Consider the following 18,892-nt stretch of genomic DNA (forward strand, 5'->3'; position numbering starts at 1 on the left):
TGATTAAGCTTAATAAGATTTAGTTCTACTCCTCTGATCCGAACCTGCAGTATATCAGTTTTCTTTTATTTCTTTGATCAGTGTCCCGGGAGACAGTCAGTCACGCAGTCTTGAAACAGTATGACGATTTCTGAATATGATGCAATGTATGAATATCTCTTTCACTTTGATTAGCCTTTCTCTGTGCCTGTGCCAGGAAACAGCTCTTCAGGCTTCTGTAACATTAACTCTGGGCACCATCCATCATTATAAAGTTCATTATCAAGATGTTTTTCTTTGCCATCATTAATCTTGAGTAATCTGATTTGAGATTGATGTGCCCTCTCACGGATGACACCACAGCTTGATTCTTGTCATTAATCTAGATTTTTGCTTTTGTCATCCTATAGGCGCTTCCTTCTCATGGATTGTAAGTAGAGTGCTGCCATTGTTGGAGTTGTGACCCGAAATGCCGATTTAGCAGTACAGTGAAAGAGAGGGATTTGAAATGGTAAGAATTAGAAATAATAAATGTGATACAAGGCTTTGACCACTGTTGTTTGCAACAGGACACACATATATTCTGCTTTTAAAGGGTCCATATTCTACATTTTGGAGCATTTATTTTTTCTCTTTAATCCACCTGTAACTTTAGACAAGGTTTCCACGAAAACAGTTGCACAGCTGCAGTGCAACTTTTGCACTCCCTGAACAAATGCAATTAAACAAACTTTTTGCTACTGTACATACTGTATAAGATTCTATACATAAATTACTTCTGTTATGATTAGTTAACCGCTACACATCGTAATTCACACTGTCCTTCATCAGGTGGGCCACGTGGCTGAATAGTTAAAGGCATAGTTCACCCAAAAATGAAAATTCTCTCATTATTTACCACCCTCGTGAAATCCCAGGTGTTTATGACTTTCTTTCTTCATTTGAAGAAAAATATACAAAAATCTCAGCTCAGCAGGTCCTTAAAATGCAAGTGAATGGTGATCCGATTTTTGAAGCTCCAAAAATCACAGACAGCATAAATGTCATCCATATACCTCCAGCTGTTAAAATGAATGTCTTCTAAAGTGACACGATCTTTTTTTGGTGCGAAAAATATAAATATGTAAGTACTTTTTTAACTCTAAATCATACTTCTGGTCAGAAGCAGTACACGTGTGTCACGTAATCACATTGGCATTTGAAACACGCGAGAACTGACGCACATGAGTCAGCTGTAAGAGCATCTCTGTTTTAAGTGAGAAGGAGGAACGCTGTACAGTAGCTTGGTTGGTTTTGGTTTAGATCTGTCTTTATATGTTTCTTTACTCACAATGGGGCATTTGTGTGCTTATCCTGGATGTCTCAACCGAGAGGAGAATGTGAAATTACGTCCGTATCATGGCAATGGTAATACGTCACACGAGAGACTGCGTTATCTCCACCCTCTCATGAAGCTTACCAGAAGCGATGATTTGAAGTTAAAAAGTACTTAAATATTGATATTTTTCACACCAAATATGATCATATCGCTTTAGAAGATATTAATTTAACCACTGGAGTCGTATCGATGATGTTTATGCTGACAGTCTGTGATTTTTGGAGCTTCAAAAATCGGATCACTATCCACTTGCATTTAAGGACCTACTGAGGTAAGATATTTTTCTAATTTTCTTCAAATGTGTTCTGGTGAAGAAAGTCATATACATATGGGATATCATGAGGGTGAGTAAATAATGAGAGAATTTTCATTTTTGGGTGAATTATCCCTTCAGTAGGTATGGGGATACTCAAGCAGAAGTGTCAGCAGTGATTGATTATGAAAACACCATTATTGCGTGACTTGATTTTTTAATCTAACTTCAAAACTTTTAATTTTTAATTTTGTGGTTATGGTAATATTTTGGGTGTTACTTTATGGCCTGATCGGTCAGAGTCAGGACAGGAATTAAACCCTGACATTGTGATTTTGGTCCTGGACAGCAACAGTGCTCGACACCATGTTTGGAAAGGATCAGGGTGCATGCACACAGGCCATGAACTTACATTCAAAAACAGCTAGACTGATGGAAAGAAATGCAGAATGCAGGAGTCTTGAGATGTGTTTTAACAGTTAAACTATTTTTAACTTGACATGTTGTCTTATAAATGTGACTGTCATGGCGCATAACGTCATGGTTACTGGTGTAACCTCCGTTCCCAGATGGGAACGGAGGTTACACCAGTAACCATGACGTTCCCTATCTGTCACTCACTCGACGTTGGTGTCGATGTAGTGACACTAGGGGTCAATCTTGGGAGCCTGAGACACCTCTGGTCTTTGATAAAAGGCCAATGAAAATTGGCGAGTGGTATTTGCATGCCGATATAAGGTCCGGCCATTTCAGCGGGTAGTTCAGCGTTGTGGCAGGAGGGACCAACGTCTCGTTCCTTCCATCAGGGAACGGAGGTTACACTAGTAACCATGACGTTCCCTATCTGTCACTCACTCGACGTTGGTGTCGATGTAGTGACTCTAGGGGTCCCTATACAAAATGCCACAAGGCTGAACTGTGTTACGTGAACTGGCGGTGTGTGGTGGGCAGACTTGCTGTGTGCCTCATAGACAGCGCACCAGGTCGACATGTAACCTCCCCCAACATAGTTATGAGTGTCGAACGGCCCTTTTTGGGGACAAGTCGACTACCCAGAGATAGAGACAGGCTTAACCCAGTCGTGGCCTCTTTCCCCTTCTCTTTTTCCACTCCCTAAAAAAGAAGGGGGATTATCCGACTGGGCCGCCAGGTCTAGTCGGGGGGTGTCCCTCCCAAGGGGAGGACACCGCGGAGACCACACCTCGCCCCAAGAGAGGGGGGGGGGGTATTTAAGTGGAAGAATACATCACATGGTCTTTCCAACCATGTGGAGAGCCTTCAAGGTAGATCCTGCCCAATGGTGGAGGAGTTACTACAAACATGGAGACTGGGGCAGAGGGGCTCTGTCCAAGGAAGACGCAGTTTGCCTGCAGGGAAACGAACTAGCGGAAGATATAGATCGCATGGGGTTAGCCTTACAGGGAACCGCCACATGCGGAGCACCTACCCCAGAACCGGGCTCTTAGTTAGCGTGTGTACTGGGCCGGCAGCGAGTCTCTCCAAAAACTCGACTGCCACAGGGCTCGGAGGAAGTCAACTAGGGAACAACTTTTGTGAACACTACTGGGAATTAACAGCGCACGTCTTCAGCTCAAAAGGAGGTGGAAGGCGCTATGTGCAAGCGATACACCCGGCCGGCTATCCCGGGCTTATCCGCTTGTGTTGCATGCCACTACCTGGGACGAAACCGGTTCCACCCGGAGGTTGTAGAACCATGCAAAGGTGTTGGGTGTTGCCCAGCCCGCTGCTCTGCAAATGTCTGTTAGAGAGGCACCTCTGGCCAGGGCCCAAGAAGCCGCTACACCACGGGTAGAATGGGCTCGTAGCCTTACCGGGGGTGGCATGTTTTGGGCGAGATATGCCATAGTTATGGCGTCAATGAGCCAGTGGGCGATCCTCTGCTTGGAGACAGCGCTTCCTTTCCGCTGTGCACCAAAGCAGACAAAGAGCTGCTCAGAGATTCTAAAGCTCTGCGTGCGATCCAAATAGATGTGTAAAGCACGCACTGGACACAGCAACGACAGGGCTGGGTCTGCCTCCTCCTGGGGCAGCGCTTGCTGGTTCACCACCTGGTCCCTAAAAGGAGTGGTGGGAACCTTGGGCACATAGCCCGGTCGGGGGTCTCAGGATCACGTGAGAATAGCCCGGACCAAACTCCACACACGTTTCGCTGACAGAGAATGCTTGCAGGTCACCTACCCTCTTGATGTAAGTGAGTGCAGTCAGGAGGGCAGTCTTCAAGGAGAGTGCCTTAAGCCCGGCTGACTGCAAAGCTCAAAGGGGGCTCTCTGTAGACCCTGAAAAACTACAGAGGTCCGATGAGGGAACGAGGCGTGGCCTGGAGGGATTCAGCCTCCTGGCGCCTCTTAGGAACCTGATGATCAGATCATGCTTCCCTAAGGACTTACTGTCGACTGCGTCATGGTGTGCTGCTATGGCAGCAACGTACACCTTCAAGGTGGAAGGGGACAGCCTCCCTTCCAACCTCTCTTGCAGGAAGGAAAGCACTGATCTGACTGCACACCTCTGGGGGTCTTCCTGATGGGAAGAACACCACTTAGCGAACAGACGCCACTTAAAGGCATACAGGCGCCTCATAGAGGGAGCCCTAGCCTGAGTGAACGCGTCCCGTCCAGGAGCCAGACATGGAGATTCCAGAGGTGCCAAATGGTGCCCCTTCCCTGAGAAAGAAGGTCCTTCCTCAGGGGAATTTGCCCGGGGGGAGCTGTCACGAGGAGCGTGAGGTCCGAGCACCATGTCTGGGCGGGCCAGTAGGGTGCTTACCAAGACGACCTTCTCCTCATCCTCCCTGACCTTGCACAGGGTCTGTGCGAGCAGGCTCACTGGGGGAAAACGCATATTTGCGAATGACAGGGGACCAGCTGTGTGCCAGCGCGTCTATGCCGAGGAAGGCCTCGGTGAGGGCGTACCAGAGCGGGCAGTGGGAGGATTCTTGGGAGGCGAACAGGTGCAACTGTGCCTGACTGAATCGACTCTAAATCAGCTGGACCACCTGAAGGTGGAGTCTCCACTCTCCCTTGAGGGTAACCTGTTGTTACGGCGCGTCCGCCGAAGTGTTGAGGTTGCCCGGGATGTGAGTGGCTTGCAGCGACTTGGTGCTGCTAACTCCGTTGGAGGAGACGGCGGGTGAGTTGTGACATACAACGGGAGCGCAGACCGCCTTGGCGGTTGACATATGCTACCGCTGCCGTGCTGTCTGTTCGAACTAGCACGTGCTTGCCCTGGATCAACGGCCGGAACCTCCGCAGGGCGAGCAGAATTGCCAGTAACTCGAGGCAGTTGATGTGCCAATGCAGCCACGGACCCGTCTAGAGGCCGGTGGCTGCGTGCCCATTGCACGCAGCCAAAGGCACCCCAGCCCATTTTGGAGGCATCTGTCGTGACCACGACGCGCCTGGAGACCAGTTCTAGGGTAACACCTGCTCGTAGAACCGAGAGGTCGGTCCAAGGGCTGAAAAGACGGTGACGGACCGACGTAATGGCCACGCAGTGTGTCCCGTGGCACCATGCCCATCTCGGGACTCGAGTCTGGAGCCAATGCTGAAGCGGCCTCATATGCATCAACCCGAGCGGGGTGGCCACCGCTGAGGATGCCATATGCCCAAGGAGCCTCTGAAAAAGTTTCAGTGGAACCGCTGTTTTCTATTTGAATGCCTTCAAACAGGCCAGCACCGACTGGGTGCGCTCGTTCGTAAGGTGCGCCATCAAGGAGACTGAGTCCAACTCCAAACCGAGAAAAGAGATGCTCTGAACCGGGAGGAGCTTGCTCTTTTCCCAGCTGACCCGAAGCCCTAGTCGGCTGAGGTGTGAGAGCACCAGGTCCCTGTGTGCGCATAACACGTCTCGAGAGTGAGCTAAGATTAGCCAGTCATCGAGATAGTTGAGAACACGAATGCCCACCTCCCTTAACGGGGCAAGGGCAGCCTCTGCGATCTTCGTAAAGATGCGAGGAGACAGGGACAGGCCGAAAGGGAGGACTTTGTACCGATACATCTGACCCTCGAATGCAAACCGCAGGAAGGGTCTGTGTCGAGGAAGGATCGAGACATGAAAGTACGCATCCTTCGGGTCTACCGCCGCGAACCAATCTTGATGCCGGACGCTTGCTAGAATGCGTCTTTGCGTCAGCATCTTGAACGGGAGTCTGTGTAAGGCCCGGTTCAGTACTCGCAGGTCTAAGATTGGCCGCAACCCACCGCCTCTTTTCGGTACAATGAAGTAGGGGCTGTAAAACCCCTTCTTCATCTCGGCTGGAGGGACAGGTTCTATCGCATCCTTCCGTAGGAGGGTAGCGATCTCCGCGCAAGGTAGCAGCGTTTCCGACTTTCACCAAGGTGAAGTGGACACCGCTGGACCTGGGCGGATGCCCAGCGAAGTGAATCGCGCAGCCGAGTCGGACGGTCCGGACCAGCCCTCGTGACGGACTGGTAAGCGCAAGCCATGCGTCCAAGTCCCGCGCAAGGGGGACCAAAGGGACAACATCATCAGATGTACCGGCAGGTGGGGCCTCGCGGCGGGGCGGAGCTCGAGGTGCCACACCACATCGTGGCCGTGCTGAGTCCTAGGACATCGAAGCACTTACCTGGCTCCTTGTGACCACACCCGGAACAGCCTGGGACGGGGGAGGAAGAGACCTGTCCTCGTGACCCGTGGAGACTGTCACATCGGGGGCGGATTTGTGCCACAGCTGGGCGCTCAGGGCGGGAGACCGCCGCTGGAGCGCCGACCTGCCAAATGGAGTGGTGGATGGTGGTCGTGATGCCAGCCGTACACACCGGATATGTGACCCAGGGAACAAGGAAACCACTCTTGCTGAGCTCTTGAGTACTGCAGCCACTTGGGCATGCAGCGCAATTAAATACAAAAGGTAACAAAAAGATGAAGATCTGCTTACCAGCTCCAGAGCAGCGGTTTCATTGTCCCTGGGTCGCCCGTCTCAGGGGCGCTTCGAAGACCTCCGTGGGTTCTTTGGTGCCGGCTGTGAGACGGGTGGTGTCGCCTTCCTGCGGTGAGCTCCACGCCGGGGCCGGGCCGGAGGGGCGGGCTGCGGCGGAGCCGGTGCAATCACCGCAGGGGGACGCCCTCGGCGATGAGTAGATGGGGTGCGGGATCTTGAGCCGTGCCGGGGCAGGATAAGCCGGCTAGCATCCATCTACTGCTCTACCATCGAGAGCTGCTAGGCAAAGTCCTCGACGGTGTCGCCGAATAGGCCCGCCTGGGAAATGGGGGCAGCAAGGAATCGTGTCCTGTTGGACTCACCCATCTCGACCAGGTTGAGCCAAAGGTGGTGCTCCTGGACCACTAGTGTGGCCATCGTCCGCCCGAGAGACCGCGCCGTGACCTCCATCGCTCGGAGATCGAAGTCGGTCGTTGAGCGCAGTTCCTGCATCAATCCCCGGGCGGAACTACCCTCGTGCAGTTCCTTTAGCGCCTTGGCGGACTTGCAGGAGAGCCATGGCGTGCAGGGTGGAGGCGGCTTGTCCAGCGGCACCGTAGGCTTCGACCGTCAGAGATGACGTAAACCTACAGGCCTTGGACGGGGGCTTTGGGCACCCGCGCCAGGTGGCGGCGCTCTGCAGGCATAGGTGCACCGTGAGCGCCTTTATCCACTGGGGGATTGCCGAATAACCCTTGGCCGCCCCACCATCGAGGGTAGTGAGAGCGGGGAAGCTGAAAAGATCGGGACCGGGCAGTAAAAAGTGCCTCCCGCAACCTTGTCAGCTCTTCATGCACTTCCGGGAAGAAAGGAACGGGGCGGGGCGTGGCTTTGAGCGGCGCCGCGAGCCCAGGAACCAATCACCGAGCCGCGAGGGTTCAGGGAAAAGCGGTGAAATCCACTCTAACCGATGCTCGCAGCTGTCCGGGAAAGCATGTCGTCATCTCCGCATCAGCCTGTGACTGGGCGATCGACCCCGAAAGGAGGAGCCCAGCTGAGTCTTCCGACTGGACGAGTCCGCTCTCCGATGCTGCGCTCGAGAGCTCATCACTTTCGCGGGCTCCGAATAAGAGGTTGAACTCGCCGTGAGACTCACCCGGAAGCCCGCTCGGGACAGACGAGCGTGCTGGGGAATGGGAGGTCCGCGGGGGGATACCCGGCGGAGGCGGTCCCATTGGGGTCCCCAAATTGTCCCCAGTGCTAGCCGCGCTGGCCTCAAACCCGTGGGTAAAAGGACCGAGGCGGGAGCCTCTGTGGTGGCTCGCTTTCTTACGAAGGCGAGCCGCGACCGCAACGTTGCCATGGACATATTCTCGCAATGAGAACGTGACCATCCACGAACGCTGTCTCCGCGTGAGCAGTGCCCAGACACGAAAGACAGTGATCGTGACCGTTAGAAGGCGAGAGATAACGAGCACAACCAGGAATATCACACAATCGGAAAAGCATCTTTAAAAAGACGCGTCTTTAAAAAGACGTTCCGTGTGTGCGCTCTTTTAGAGAAATATATACTCTTTTAGAGGGGAAAAATGCTCTTTCAGAAAATATACTCTCTAGTTTTTCTGCCGAAGCGCCCAGGGGCATTCTCTGCAGTGCACCAGTGCAGAGGAGGGAGAAGCCGCTGAAATGCGCCGTCAGATCCAGCGCAGAATGAACAGTAGTATTCAGCTCAGCGAGCATGACCGTTCGGCTCCGAAGAGAAAATCTGAATGAGTGGTTGCATACCAGCTCCTTTTATACCCGTATGTTCGGGGGAGTGGCATGCAAATACCACTCGCCAATTTTCATTGGCCTTTTATCAAAGACCAGAGGTGTCTCGGGCTCCCAAGAGTGACCCCTAGTGTCACTACATCGACACCAACGTCGAGTGAGTGACAGATAGGGAACGTCATGGTTACTGGTGTAACCTCCGTTCCCTGATGGAGGGAACGAGACGTTGGTCCCCTAGTGTCACTACATCGACACCAACGTCGAGTGAGTGACAGATAGGGAACTAACAGCACTAAACCAGCTGCCCCCTTCTGCCATTGTTTGGATAGTCCCCACCCCAAACTCTTACTATTGGTTGAGCCTGAAATTGAAATGTTGGGCTGCTCGAACAAAAAGATCAATGTTGAAAGTACCACTAGTGTTGTCACGATACCAAAATGGTAGTTTTCGGAACCGACACCAGTGAAATTTCATGGTTTTCGATACCAATTTCAATACCACAGCAAAAATATGCTAATATGGTAATGTGCTATTGAACACACTCCTTTAGACTAATTTAAGTTTAATTTCAATGTAAACACTAAATTAAAAGATATGCATGTTTCCTTCAAGTGTTTCTCAATTGAACATGCATTGCATAAGTGTTTCTAAACAGGGCCCTACTGAAATATGCTTTATTTTTTACCTAATCCTTTTTTTTGTCACTTTTGTTTAATTATTTTTCCACAATTCCTTGTTTAAAGTTTAATTTAATTTCATAATCAAAATGGTGTCTAATCAAATTAATTCTTGAAACTTTTAAAAACTTTTAACAAATAAACAAATAGAATAATTACTTTTCAACATACCATTGCATTTTTTTTAATTACTCATTACAAATACACTCTTGCTTGTGATATATTTCTTAATAATAATAATAATAATAATTATTATTATTATTATTATTATTGCTTTCATTATTCATTATTATTATTAATATTACTACAGTGAATGTTATATTTTACTAAACAGTTGTAATATACAGTATTTCTGTTGCAATTTCTTAAATTTCAGGCATCTAGATTTTATTTTGAATCATGCTTTTATTCTGACTGTGGACTTTTCTTCTTCTGACAGATAAACAGTTCGCTTCATGGCCCAGTGTGATTGTTAAAGTGCAAATGTTGTGATTTATTTATATAAATATATAGTCTACATGTAATATGCGCTTCACAGTAGGTTAGTGCTCTGCTCTGTCATCTCATATAATGCAAGTGATTCTCAATATCTGTGGAGTTTCCAGTGCAAGAGCAGTGTGCTTCATACATTCATTTAAAACACGCAGCTCAAATGCAGACTAAGATTGGAGACTTTTGCAGTTTAATGAAAGCATTAGGACGTATCTCAATTTTAATTTCATTAATTGTCCATTTCAGTGTAAAAGGAGTCACAGAGCACACGCTCAAATAAGCATGTGAGCATTTGGAAGCAGTCATGTGTCAGTCAGACTGCATGCGGGTACCAAAATAAGCCGGTGCTCGGTACTACCGGTACTGTGGAAACACTGGTATTGTTACATCTTTTTATTGTAGTACCGAGTACTATCAAAGTACCTGTACTTCTGACAACACTAAGTACCACAAAACCACAGTGTTTTTTTCTCTTTGCTGTTAACCTAACAATAGGTTGATTATATTACTTACATTCATTATTGAGCCCTTCACTTTAAGGAAAGATAAATATTTCAGGCAATGTCTGTAAAATGCCAGAGGGTACAAATTGTATTTTAAGTTTTTCTTGTTAGGCAAGCTGTTGGTAAGTAGAGTTTAGAGTTATTATAAAGTATGGAGGGATGAAAGAGGAGTGGGTCTGCCTGGCTGTACAGTATGCTCTGCCAAAAACACATTGTGGATTTGTCAATGGATTCATAACAGTTGTCATTCTATGATGTATGTGTATGTGTAAAGTTGGAAATGAGGGCCCCAACATGCAGCACTGACTGAGCTGTTAATAAAGTGTGATGATGCTTGTCAGGTGAATATTCACTGCTGCATCAGAGCAGCTCTGATCTAAATTGCTAATAGAGAAAGTTTACTGATTTAGAGGCATATTCCTTCGAGAAATTAATCATGATTCTCTCGTATGACTGAGGCGTTAGCTCTAATCTCATTCTCAGCTGCAGAAAAAAAGTCCTTGAAACGTTAACAGTCTCACAGTAATTAAATTCAGCTCCGTCTCCTCTGATATCTTAAAGGAAATAGCAGCTCTATTGTAGCGTACGATAAGTGCTCTCTTGCTGCTTGTATCCTCGCTGCCACTGCAGATTCTAAACATACACATTCAGCCTCACAAGAAGATCCATCACCAGTAATCTCTCTCTCCCTCTCTCTCTCTCTCTCTCTCTCTCTTTCTCTTTTTTTGCCAGAATTCAATTTTCTCTCTCAGTGCTTCCGTTCCTCTCTCAATCAATAAGGTTATGTATTTGTTATTAAATATACACACAGAGATGCTGGGCCTATATTTGCATCACTTGGCTTTCCCTTTAATTTCTTTTAGATGTTGGAGAGATAAATGTAAAGTTAAATCTGCTCTGTGAACAATTCTGTGCTAAAAACATGCTCTAAAATGTGCAGCAGAATTGACATTTTATCTAGAATTGTATATTTTCTGAAGACATAATGATGGGGTGCCACAATGATGGAGTGTTCTGGTAGTTGCTTACTGACCCAAGTTCAGTCTTAACAACTCTCGGAAACTAGCATGTTAATGTGGGTATGACATAAAAATAGGATACTGGTCTTGGTGGACTAGATCTGCTATGTTGCTGATACTGCTGCTGCAGAGCAAGAATGGATACATGCTACTGCTAAAAAATGCACAAACATATGGAGTTAAGCAAGTGGACATGCTGCCGCTGCTGCACAATTAGACAAAACATAAGACATGCTGCACTGACCATGTATGTCATGCTGCTGCACAAATAGACATTACAAAGAATCCCAGTGTAGCAGATCTAGACATGTAGACCTGTGGTGGAGTTCGGTTTCAGAGAAAAAAAAAAAAAAACTCTTGCAGCACACTCCAGTAAAACAGGCTTATTTGCAAAACTGAGCAATTTAAATGTTAGACAAGAGAGATGCAAGTTGACTGGCTACCCAATTACATGTCAAAGTACCAATCAGCCTACACAAAGCAAGCCGACTGACTGAACATGTCACATGTGAGCCAGCCAACTGGCAAACAGAACCTAACAAAGAACTTATCAGCTTGTGCTTGAGTTTCATGGCTGGACTTTGGTCATCCTACCTCCATTTTCTACGATATTCTGGTCTCTAGATATAACTTAATCTCATGAGCATTTGTAGGTGTGGTGCACACATACTGTACATTTGCTTACCTTTGCATAGACACCGAAATGTACAATACTGATGCACTGCCAGCATCTTAAATGCAATGGGTTTTGTGTATGATTAACTTTAGAGACGCACAAATGTTTACAAATCCTTACTGAATTGAAATAATAATTTATTTGATTGTATTCATAATCAATGAGATTGATTAGTTGTTCAATGCCATCACATTTATTTAACAGAGTTGACACATTTTGACATTTTTTCTAACCTAATTTTGGTTTCATTCTGTTCTGTGTGACTTTTGGTGCAAAATTCAACTCGTTTGGAAGAAACTTGAAATGTTATTCTTGGCTTTAAACTATTCTGTAATCATATAATCATTACTTAAGAAAATATATATATATATATTTAATATATTTATTTAAAAATATATAACAATTATGCCAAACACATTGTCATGTTTATCAAATCAAATCAAAATCAAATCACTTTTATTGTCACACAGCCATATACACAAGTGCAATGGTGTGTGAAATTCTTGGGTGCAGTTCCGATCAACATAGCAGTCGTGACAGTGATGAGACATATACCAATTTACAATAAACATCAAATTTACAGAACACAATTTAAAGTCTAATATACACATAATTACACAACACAATATACAAATAATAACATACACTGTACAGTATACAATACACACAATATAGACACACATTATTCAATAAAAAAAAGTATATATAGAATGTACAGTAGGTTGTATTGTACTGTATTGACATTCAGGCTGTTTATGTGTGTTTTGTTCATGTTTTCATGTCTTTTATTTGTAAGTTCATTGTTTATTTCCTGTTTCTGTTTCATTGTCATGTGTCACGTCATGTGATCTCCTTTTCTCTCATGTGATCCTCTCTTGTTCCATGTGTCATGTGGTTTATGTTCATGAGTCTTGTTATCCTGTCATTGGTTCATGTGTTTATTGTCTTGTTATCTTGTTATTAGTTCAGTCTTGAGATTGGTTATCTTGTTAACTTGTTTATCCAGTCTGTGTATTTATAGCCATCATGTTTGCTATTGTTGCCTCTTCACTTGTTCTTGGTCATTCATAGTCTTCGTTATAGTTTAATGAAGTTTAGTCATTGTCTTGTCAAGTCTAGTTTAGTTATTGTTCACATTCTGTTTTGGATTTATAGTTTTTTCACATTGGATTGAATCATTTGCACTTGGGTTCTTTTCATTATGTTCTTTGTCTTGCTCCTGTCTGTCTTACCTGCCTACAACAGAATACTCGACCTGCCACAATGAGCAGTTCTGCTATTACGTTTACACAGCCGCAGTCCGTGCGTTTTAAGTCTAGGCCTTCAGTGCAATTCTTGCCCTTAAGAAAACACAGTTTCAGAATGAATAAGACACCGTATGCCTATCATACATTACGTGGCAGTCAACTAATAATATCAAATGACATTTTAAAAACACGTCTATGCACAAAAGCCAAAACCAAGGAGGTCTAATACCAAGAACAAGCTCTCTAATAATATTTGAGATTTAAATTTTGCTTGCAAAAAATTGTTTCGTCAGGGTACACGGTTACTTTTCAAAACTTGATCTTACACTGAATGCTCATGCAGCCTAATTTACACTTAAACTCCTGATGTTGATACTGTATAACAATGCGAAAAGCACTTACCAATTTGCTTGAAGTGAAAATCAGCCCTCCTTTCCTGTTTAATTAATCATGCATGTGAACATCTCAGGTTTTTAAAGATCTCTTTCTCATTGGTGATGTGGCAGTGACAGCCGAATTGTCAGCAAGACCTTGCGCTTCAAATGCGATTGCATCACTCAAGGCCAGCTAGGAGGCCTGGACTGGGACATATCCTAAAGACCACACCCACCAAGAACAAATAAATCAATCTGATTGGCTGATGAATCTGACAATCTGACTTTAGATGCCCATTCATTTTCACTGTTGAGGGATTCTGTGGAAATTCTGAAGGCCTGATGGGGTGGAGCTCAGACTCGTGCACTACTTTGGCTAAGGAGCATAGCTTCGGGAATGCGATTGGTGAAATAGTTGTCACGCTTTGCTTATAAACATCGAGGAATAAATTCTGATTGGATAAATTTTTTGTTTTTTGCTACTCGTTTGTAGATTAATTAGGAGTGGAAAGCGATTGAAAATACACTATATGGCCAAAAGTTTGTGGACACCCCCTTCTAATTTACGAATTTGGTTACTCCATTAAATCCAGCAAAGAATTTTAATGTTTCTTTATGTAATGGCTTGGGCTTTGTGTGCTTCCAAATTTGTGGCAACTGTTTGGGGATAGCCCTTTTCTGTTCCAGCATGACAATACCCCTGTGAACAAAGTGAGGTCCATAAAGAAATGGTTTACTCTGTCTGGTGTGGAAGAAATTGACTGGCCTGCACAAAGCCCTGACCTGAACCCCACTGATCACTTTTGGGGTGAACTGGAACAGCAACTGTAAGTCAGACCCCATCGACCAACATCAGTTCCTGACCTCACTGATAGCCTTGTGTCTGAATGAGAGTAAATCCCTGCAGCCATGTTACTACATACAGTATAGTGGAAAGCCTTCCCAAAAGAGTGGAAACTGTTATTACAGCAAATGGGGAAATTGATGCCTAAGGTTTTGAAATCAAATGTTCATCAGGCACATATGGTGTCCACAAACTTTTGGCCATATAGTGTACATGGGCAAAAGGTCAATGGGAATGAAAGGATGAAAAATATTTATTTAATAGGCATGTTACGCCAGCAGTGAAGGCTTTGCTGGCCCTGAGAAAACACCACTGCGTTTACATCAAGGGAATCTTTCCATTGAAGAATTCATTGTGGAGTTTTGTGTGACCGGGTGAACTTCAATGATGTCGCTCTTAAGTACATTTTTCATGCAGGCTTAAATGAGCCCATCCACTCCAGGATGCCTGGGGGTTTAGTCAACTGGTCTCTTCAGTGGTATATCGACTTTGCCCTACTGTTGAGTGGTTCGTCTTTCACTGTGGGAGTGGCTGGTGAGGAACTCAGCACTTCTACAGTGGCTGCCACGCCTGTGTCCCCCATCATGGCCTCCACGCCTGCCACAGTCAATGAGCCAGTGCCCATACCTGCCTCAGCCATCCCAGAGCTAGCGCCTGAAGCCTCGTCCATTCCAGAGCAAGCGCAAAAAGCCTTGTCTGTCCAAGAGCTAGTGCCTGATACCTTGTCTGCCCTAGAGCTAGTACCTGAAACCTCATCAGGCCATGACATCACACCAGCCATGCCAAGCCATGTCATCATGCCTGCCATGCCAAGCCATGTCATTACATCTGACCCGCCATGCCAAGTCACCACGTCAGACCCACCATGCCAGGCTGCCTTGACTCCTGGGTCTCCGCCTCCAGCGGCTCTGCCCCATGGGTCTCTGACTTCTGCGGCTCTGCCCCCTGACAGTACGGCATGCCACACTGACTCACCATGCCACGCTGCCACGTCAGCCTCGCCATGCCACGCTGCTTCATCAGGCCCTGTTCCTCAGCCCTTGTCTGTCTCATCGGACCACGCTCCTGGCCATCTGCCAGATCCGCCCTAGCCTCCCGCTGGCTCTGCCCTGGTCGCCTGGTTTGCCCTGGTTTTTGGGTCCTGTGCCAGCTCCACCATGGTTGCCTGGTTCGCCCTGGTGTCTGGGTCCTCAGCCGGATCTGCCCTGGCCTCATGGCCTCCCGCCGGCTACGCTCTGGGCGCCTGGATCACCCTGGTTTTTGGGCCTCAAAGTCAATGTCCACCCCTGCCCCAAGGTCCATGTCCGCCATTGCCTCAAGGAGCCCACCCCCCAGCTCCCTATTGAAATCTAGTGTTATTTTTCTTTATGTTTGGGCATCAGGAGCCACCCATTGACAGAAAATGATGCACATGATACTAAAACAATAGCGCTCTGCTCAAAGTTATCTATAAATAAACAAATAAATACGCAAGTACATTTTTAATAATTGGTCGATCCCTACAGCTCTGCACTTTCGGACATCACTGTTGATTTTGATGTCATTAGAAATGATTTTTAGTTGTTATTTTTTTTAATTATATATATATATGGTTTATATATATATATATATATATATATATATATATATATATATATATATATATATATATATATAATGTCATCACTTTCCTCTGAGACAGTGAACACAGACATCTATCACTACAGGTCACTGTGGTGTCTGCAGAGACACTAAACCCATAAATAGATATAATATAATATAATATTATGGCCTAGAAAAGAATACCATGAAATGTAACAAACCTTAGATTGAAGATAAATAAATAAATAAAATAAAATAAATAAAAAGTATGTCCCCACATTTTAAATATCTGGGACATTTTTGCTACAAATCCTGATTAAATTCTGACCCTGATGTACACATGGGTGACTCAGGATTGATTCCAGCCAGTTTCATGTTTCTTTTCCATTCCCCCTCTCTACCTAATCCTCTCCACTGTCTCTATCCAGTAAAAGTGACAATATCGTAAAAATAAAAATGATATAGTGGCTAAAGGGCAACAGCTATATTTAAATAATAATTGCAATGCATTCACATTCATTTTATATCGAGATGCAGATCTTGTTATTGAATATAAATTCAGATTGAAAAACACAAATAAGCAATTTAGAGGCTTTGTGTTGTGTTTGGCTGCAAGGTTTCAGTGATCAGACTTCATTAGTATTGATCAGATTACATTTAGCTTGAGCTTTGCTGAGCTGTGCTGTTTGTCTATGCTCAGGAGAAAATAGACATGCATGTCAGGCGGGAGAAAGCAGATAGGCCTTATTGATGCAACATTGTTCATTGCTTGGGAGCATGTTCTTATTGATTGAGTTGCTTTGTTTTTTTAATGCAAGTCAAGTCAGGCCATACAGTAGGAAATTAGTAGACAACTCATCAAAACATTGTTACATTTACTACAAGGCCATATAAGTGTCTAGAGGAAAATTTAGTGCTCAAAAATGGCTTTTTAGGTCACAACACAATGCATGTTCATAAAATGTTTCATTTAAGTATCAACTGTCAAAAAAAAAAAAAAAAAAAAAAAAAAAAAGACACATAGACAATTGAATATATAGCCAAAAAATTAAAAATTAAATAACCCAGACAGGATGGCACAGATAATTTAGTCTTGGAGGAATTTTATGATAAATGTTTGAGTTCATATTGAAATTTCTATATTTGATTGCAGACTTAAATCTGCAATCAAATATATTGCACAGTTTGAGACATTGCTGAGATTTCTTCAGACTCTGAAAAAGAAAAAAAAATTACGAGGGTCCAGTTCTTGAAGTGGAAGTAAAAAACTGCAGGTACAATTTATTTTTCATTTTTTTGGAAAATAAATGATAATCTGAGACTGCTTTTGTTCACAACATGTGTTTATTTAAAAATAAAAGAAATAAATTTGGAGTTTATACTATATGGCAGGGCCCTTCAACTTCTTGCGGGGGCCAGATTATCCAGATGAAAACTTAACGGTGACCAAAATGTTCCCGTATTTATCTTTGAACACTTTCATTGTAACATGTTAACATGAAAAACAAAACAATGTTAATAATATGTGTTTATTTACAATAAAATGGTTAGGGTTATTTAATATTTTTACATCTGGCCATAAATTCCTTCTTAAGATCTGTCTGAAGAACAAAAATGACCTCACATCCTCAAGTAAAAAATAGGTTTTGATTAACGTTACTTTGAAAATAAAAACATGTAACCTAGCGTTATTGTTTTTCACAGCTGAAGTAGTACATTTAGATCTGCTAAAGTCTATATCTTTGACTATATCAACCCACATAAGAAAACAATGGCAATCCAATGTTGAACTGTCTTTTATACATAAAAAGAAAAGAAAAAGAAAAGGAAAATGTCTGTTCTTCCTTTTTCTCTAATATCCTCTCATTCAATGAAGGGAAAATTAACCTTTCCCTGACCACACATACTGTACATGAGCCAGATACTTGTGTAGATAATCATTAGTAAACAGAGAACAATATGATTTGATGATGTTTGGGAATTGAGAATGCTGAAACACATCTGTATACAGAGCCAAGAACAATCAGGATATATGCATGTATGCAGGTTTAGTGGCCATTCATGTTATCACTTTTTAGCATGTCGGGTTTGCAAGGGCTGAAAGCACAAAGTTATGGTGCTTGAAGCGCATGCTGAGGCGGAGTTACAGTGAACAGGAGTGGATCTGCTCAGATCTGCATCGGCTAAGACTCCAATCAGTTATTTCACAAAATAGCTTATTTCACACCGTGGATGTCTGTTTTGTTAAACTCTCATTTATCTTTTCGAAAACTACTGGTTAGGTTTAGGGTAAAGTTCTAGGTTAGGGAGGTACGTTTTACTTATTAAGCCCTCCATCTAAAATTCACCTTAAAAACACTGTCTGATTGCAATCTAGTTTGGCTCAGTTTTGGCACCCCCTGCTGGACATTTCACTTGAAAACTGCAGCCAAACGTGTAAAGTTTTGCAAAAACTTTGCAATGCTCACATAAATTTCATAAGGCTAGGCTGTTTGGTGAGTAGTGTAACCAAACTAAGCTCAAACAAACTTAAACATGCATTCTTCTGTCCGGAACTGGACTACGGATTGCTTGAAGACTGCTGATGCTGTTACATTTACATTTATTCATTTGGCAGACACTTTTATCCAAAGTGACTTACAAAAGAGGAAAACATAAGCATATCATCTTAAGGAGACAGTGATATGAAAAATGCCATATTACAAAATTTCACTAGCATCAGAATAGTATTCAAAACAGATTAAAGTGCAACAAGAATTTTGTATTTTTTTTAAATTAGTGACTGGTTAAGTGCTCATGGAAAAGATGTGTTTTTAGTCGTTTTTTGAAGACAGAAAGTGAGTCAGCTTCACGGATGGAGTCGGGAAGGTCATTCCACCAACGTGGTATGATGAAGCCGAAAGTCCAGGAAAGTGTTTTGGTGCCTCTTTGTGTTGGTACAACAAGGTGACATTCCTTAGCTGACCACAGGCTTCAAGTGGGCGTGTAGCTCTGCAGAAATGATTTTATGTATGCTGGAGCAGACCCAGTGAGTGTTCTGTATGCCAGCATCAGAGCCATGAATTTGATACATGCATTAACCGGCAGCCAGTGGAGAGAGATAAGGAATGGTGTAACATGCGCTCTCTTTGGTTGATTAAAGACCAGACGTGCTGCTGTATTCTGGATCATATGCAGGGGTCTAATTGCACATGTAGGGAGG

At 44.4% G+C, this 18,892-nt stretch overlaps 1 pseudogene; it reads left to right on the top strand.

The window, feature by feature from the left end:
* Positions 1-15,200, top strand: part of LOC127427784 (uncharacterized) — a 42,277-nt pseudogene extending 27,077 nt beyond the window's left edge.
* The last annotated feature ends 3,692 nt before the right edge of the window (positions 15,201-18,892 follow it).

Source organism: Myxocyprinus asiaticus, chromosome 37 (genome assembly GCF_019703515.2).
Source record: "Myxocyprinus asiaticus isolate MX2 ecotype Aquarium Trade chromosome 37, UBuf_Myxa_2, whole genome shotgun sequence".
Classification (NCBI taxonomy): Eukaryota; Metazoa; Chordata; class Actinopteri; order Cypriniformes; family Catostomidae; genus Myxocyprinus; species Myxocyprinus asiaticus.